Genomic DNA, 6000 nt, shown 5'->3' with positions numbered 1-6000 from the left:
TACATGAAAAACAGAGAGAAAATTTTCACAGGAGGTGACCGGTAGAAAAAGTAGCTTGCAAAATGATTGGCTAATTTTTCGTAAAGGCGTTAGGGGGCGGTACTTGTTTGCGTAGCGAGAGGTTTTTTCAAGCGCTGTTTTCTCAAACTTTAATTTTCGCTTGTAGGGGACACTTTCAAGAGTTACTACTCAACGACGATTTGACCGATTTCAGTAAATTTGGCGAGATGCTAGAAAAATATATAACCAACAAAAACGTGTCGGGGAACTCGATAATTCTAAAAAATCTTTCCTTGAAAGCCATTTCCGTGCGTTCACTCCGCATGGTTTTCTCGCAGTTTTGAAAATGTTTTGTAATGTACTTTTGAACGAAGTCGAATTAAGAAAAACCCCGACACGTTTTTTAAGCTTTTGGGATCCTGACCTGGAGAAAAAAAAAACAAACTTCCAAAATATAAAAACGGGCATTGAGTTAGAACTCTTGAACGACGATCTGGACCTTCAAGTTCCGACTTAACGAAAAACCTGGGAATTTATTTTCGCGGAAAAGCAATGAAATATTTGAATACCCAGTTCTATAAGCTTTAATTTGATATAAGGGTTTGGGTATATGTGATGTAACTGAGAGGCGCTATGTCTGTTTAACTGAAGCCACCCCTGAAGGTACACGGTAACCTTAATTAACACCGGTGTGCAAGTTGCGTCGTGACATTGAGCTATATATTGACTTGATAGTATGTTAAAGCTCTGTTATTTAGGTTATTATAATTATAATACCGTATTTAGTTTAACATGTTACAGTTATTATAATAAACGCCTCTCTCTTTTAAACGCCTCTTATCTTTTAAACGCCCCCCTCGGACCCTTGAAATTTCGTTTATTAGATCACTTACGGTATTTATTTTTGTTGGTGGTGAGAAAATAAGGGGTTCTATGGAGCGTGGTCCATAATTTCACGTTGCTTTTAGCTAAGCAAATAAATAATGATAACAAAAGCACATGGATCGAAAGTCAAGTTCTGAAATTTCGATGTGTTATTAATATTATCGCCTCATTCTGTACCATTTTTTGCAATTTATTTTTTCTTGTTTTTAAGAAAATGTCCTATTAAAGTACTAGTTTCGAACTTGTTGGTTTCCTTTCGTCAGTTTGCTAAATTTTACCGACTGACTGGGACCAAAACTGAGCCTGCGATCAGTATTACAATGCATGCGTGACATATAATTATAATACCGTGACTTTCTCCTTGAAAGCGAAAGCTAGTCGCTATTCGAAGCGAAGGACAGCAGAAACGTTCAAACGTAGAGCCGTTTCAATCATGTCTGTTGGTGCAGTCAAAAACGATTTTTGGCAATCAACAGCCAGAAGTACTATCCGAGAAAGATGCAAGTCCATATTTAACCAAGAAATCTTGAGCGATGTGAAGTTCGTCGTGCGAGACTCCAAGGGCGGAAGTCAAAGTAAAAATATTCCGGCTCACAAGTTTGTGTTGGCGATCAGTAGTCTGGTGTTTTATGCCATGTTTTACGGTGAACTGGCGGAGACAAGAGATTTCGTCGAGATCTCTGATTGTGAGTACGAGAGCCTGTTGGAGTTGTTTCGTTTCATTTACAGCGATGAGGCGAACTTGACACCGGACAATGTGATGCAGTTGATGTATTTGGCGAAGAAATACATGTTGCCTTCTCTGGCCGACAAATGCTCCGCTTATCTGCAAGAGAACTTGGACGCGTCAAACGTGTTTACCGTTTTGCCGGAAGTGCAGAAATACGAAGAGAAAGATCTGTTGGATCACTGCTGGAAAGTGATCGAGAAAGAAACGGAGGAAGCTGTGAAATCGGATGGATTCGTGACAATCGACAGATCTGTGCTGGAGGAAATAGTGGATAAAGAAACGTTGAATATCAAGGAAGTGGAATTGTTCAAAGCTGTCGATCGCTGGGCCGGAAAGGAATGTGAAAAGCAAGGCCTTGTAGCAGAAGGCTCTGTGAAAAGAAGAATCCTTGGAGAACGGATCGTGAAGGGAATTCGTTTTCCTGTGATGGAAGAAAAAGAGTTTGCTAGTGTTGTCCTTGAGTGTGACTTACTTAGTAAGAAAGAGATATGCGACCTGATGAGGTATTTTAATTCTGTGCTGGATACTTCAGTGGGTTTTTGTGAGACCAAAAGAGCTGAGCCACTTAAGAAAATTAGTAGGTTTGGCATCTTAGCTACCGATTGGGATCATAGTTACGACTGGTCAGAGTATTTAGGTCTTACTGTAGACAGAAACATAAAACTGCATGCCATTCGTCTGTTTGGTAGCGACAGCAGTGAATATTCAGTGACCTTGGAGGTGTTTAATTGCAAGACGCGCGCTCGGGTCGCAGCTAAAACCGGAGGGTTTTCGTCGAAGCTCATGGCGTGTACAACTGGAGCCGTTTATGAAGGTTTTGAAATTGAGTTTAAACCTTCAGTTGCTCTAGAAGCGAATACCAAGTACAAAATTTGCGCTTTAATAACTGGTCCGCCTATCTGCTATGGCCAGGGTGGCTTGTCCTCTGTAGAATCCTCCGGGGTAAAATTTTCATTTTCGAACATTGAAGCAGGAGAAACCACGGTTTTTCAGGGGCAATTTTCTGAATTTGTCTTCGCACTGGGTTAAGCCTTTGCGCTGAAATTTTCATTTAAGGTTATTTGGTAGCTACAATACTTATCTTGCTATTGCCCTATCACCACAGCAGCAATTTATGCTTTATAATTGCATTTGTGGTATGGTTCATTGCATAAATTATTTCTTGAAATGACATCAGTGCAAGTATTTGCTATGTAGATTTTATAGAGACTTTTCAATTGTTAAACTTGCTGAAGTAATTTTAAAAGCCAATGATACGCAGTTCAACATTTGTTGAGCAACAAATGTTGCAGCTGCTGTTCAACAAATGTTGAACAGTGTATCATGTGATGTTGAACGTTGAAATATGCCGTTCAACATATAAGTATGTTGAAAGTTGTTGAACGTTGTTGAACGAAAATAGAGCTTGGCTCTATTCTGTTCAACAAGTTGCCGAAACAAGTCAACAAGTCGCAACAATGCTCAACATTTGTTGATCAACAAAAGTTGAACGATTTTGAACCATGTATAATTCGCTTAAGGGACGTTTACAATTATGGTAATTTGTATTTACTTATTGTATTTACCATTTTGCTTACTCTTTGCACGAGGTTGAGCTGTAATTTTAATATAGAGTTATTCGGTAGCTACAATACTTTCCCTGCTGTAGTTGGTAACGAACTTCGTTTATTTTCTGGACTCGAATGCTTGAACGTCACTTATTATTGATCACCAGTTAAGCACTTTGTTGCGTTTTAATTTCAAATGCAGCATGGTTCATTGCATAAATCATTTCTTGAAATGACTTCAGTGTGTGTATTTTCTATGCAGCTTTTATATAGACTTTTCAATTGTTAAAATTTGCTGAAGTTGTTTTTAAGGAACGTTTACAAGTATGGTTTAGTTACCCACTGTTTTTAGTTACCTATTGAGAAGGAACTAGATACGGTTCGTTTTTGTCGAAGCTCATACACTGTACAATAGGAGATTATCAAGGCTTTGAAATTGAGTTTGAACCGTCAGTTGCTTTTCAAGCGAATACCTGGTACGAAATTGGCTCTTTAATAACTGGTCCGCCTTTCTGGTATGGTCAGGGTGGTGTGTCCTCTGTGGAATCCTTCGGGGTGAAATTTTCATTTTGGAACATTGCAAGAGGACAAACCACGTTTTTAAAGGGGCAATTTGCCCCAATTTGTCTTTACAGTAGATTGAGCCTTTACGCCGAAATTTTAACTTCAAGATATTTGGTAGCTATAATACTTGCCCTGCTGTTGTTGGTAAACACTTTGTTTATTTCCTGAACTCAAATGGTTGTACATCAACGCCACTGAAGCACTTTGTTGCTTTATGACTTCACCTGTAGCATGGTTCATTGTATAACTGATCATTTCTTAAAATGGCATCAGTGAATGTATTTGCTATGTAGCTTTTGAAGAAAAGTTTCAATTGCTAATTTTTTTTAAAGTTATCTTTAAGGTATTACTTACAAGTGTGGTTATTTTTATTTACTTACTGTATTTACTTGCTTATTCAACGGAATACCGGTAAAATAAAGGAATCAATTCTAAAGCACTGTGGATTGATGCTTTACTTCATATACCTTATTTTGCAGTTGTGTGCCTACGGACCTGGGGCCCGTTTCTCGAAAGTCCCGGTAACTTATCGGGCCCGATAAGTCACCCGGTAAGTCCCCGTAAACATTTCGGGTGTTTCTCGAAACTCCCGCTATTAACGATCCCGATAATTTTCCCGGTAACTTGCCCGGTAATTTACGGGAGGTCGTGACCACCCGCAAAGTTACCGGGAAATCGCAAATGTTTCAACACTAAACAAAATGGCGGCCGGAGGCGGACTGTTTTGTTTAGTTAGAAGACCTCGGTCTTATCAAAGACGACCCATTCTGGCCGACATGGCTGATAGTGAAGTCGTAGAAAGATTCAGGCTTTCACGAGCGAGAATTGAGTGGCTCGTGAATGAACTTGGAGGCGAATTGCGGAGAAACACAGCGAGAAGCTGCCCGCTGGCTCCGGAAATACAGATAAATGCAAGCGTAGCTATTGTTGTTGTTGTTGCTGTTGTTTTTAGATAATGTTTGAAAAACGCTCAGGGTGTTTGCATATAGGCGCTATATAAATTTGAAATTATTACTATTTTATTGTTATTATCAACAAACGATGGAAGTAAAAATTAATAAATATTTTGTCATGTAAACACGGCTCGCTCGCCACAAATATTACTCCGAAATGGCTTCATTTTTAGCAATGAATGGGTTCCTGTCACGCAAAACTAATCCTCTAGCAAGCGAAACTGTTTTCTTTTATGGCTTAATAGATCGTTTAAATTTTTTTGTGTTAATTTGCAGAATTTTCATAAGGAGGAAGTTAGAAATCTGACATGCTACAGATAAACGTAAATATGAGCGGTAGCGATGAGAGTCGTATTATGCGCGGTCCTCGAAGTACACAAATTGTGTTTGCTGCATTCGCTAGAGGAAAAAAGAATAAGAAGCGTACTGTACTCACGATAGAAAAATGAGAATAAAGAACTGATAAAATAATCCCTCTTTTCGCAAAATAGTTTCAGTCGCATTTCAATTCAGATCGCACCTTTTTGTGTGATGCAAAACAGTGTACAAAAGTCGATTTGGCATCGGTAAAAATAGTGCTTGATGTCTGCCGGAGAAAGCGATTAAATCACGCCAGTTGAACTATAGCTTTTCAGTTTTAAAACTTGTGTGAGATTTTTCCTTATTCCCAATATTCTCTACACTAAAGACCAAGAATCGAGCTACTTCAGGCAACTGATTATCGCTTCCAAATTGAATGATGATACAAAGTAATGATCTCGCTCGATTGCTTTCCTTTGACATAACGTTAAACTTTGAGTTTAACTTTGAGTTCTGTCCTGTCGCATCCATAACCGTGCTTTTTATATTGCACTGTCCTTTAATAATCATGAAGACAGTCCTGTCGCATCCATAACCGTGCTTTTCCATCGGAAGCGAAATCGAATAAATCAAATGGACTACGCATAACCCCAAGTCGTTCTCCTTTTCTTGCGAACGAGCGTGAAGCGCGTGCAAGAGCCTGGTAACGGTCCCCAAATTTACCGGGCCCGGAAATTACCGGGAAAGTTTACGGGTGCTTCGAGAAACGCAACATCGGGCCCGGTAAAGTTTCCCGATAACGGCCCCGATAAGTTATCGGGCGCGGAAGTTACCGGGACTTTCGAGAAACGGGCCCCAGGCCTTTGAGTGGAAATGAGGCTGAAGGTGACTTTGGTTTGATACAAACCTAACATGTAAGTGCAAATAATATTACATTAGCTATAGTAAGCTTAAGAACAACACGATTTTCATATGAAAGCAGTCAGGTGGTTTTTAACAACTTCAACCATTGGGGTCAACT

The 6000-nt window shown here is 39.4% G+C and overlaps 1 protein-coding gene and 1 pseudogene across 1 annotated transcript in view; one reads left to right on the top strand and one right to left on the bottom strand.

The window, feature by feature from the left end:
• LOC146482246 (BTB/POZ domain-containing protein 6-like) overlaps positions 1-6000 on the bottom strand; it is a 75602-nt gene that overhangs the window by 13792 nt on the left and 55810 nt on the right. The gene's annotated exons all lie outside the window — the stretch shown is intronic.
• Positions 1245-2304, top strand: LOC146482253 (BTB/POZ domain-containing protein 6-like; annotated as a pseudogene).

The sequence above is a fragment of the Pavona decussata genome, unplaced genomic scaffold (assembly GCF_977016875.1).
Source record: "Pavona decussata unplaced genomic scaffold, jaPavDecu1.1 SCAFFOLD_47, whole genome shotgun sequence".
Taxonomy (NCBI): Eukaryota; Metazoa; Cnidaria; class Anthozoa; order Scleractinia; family Agariciidae; genus Pavona; species Pavona decussata.
This window is presented reverse-complemented; position numbering and strand designations above follow the sequence as displayed.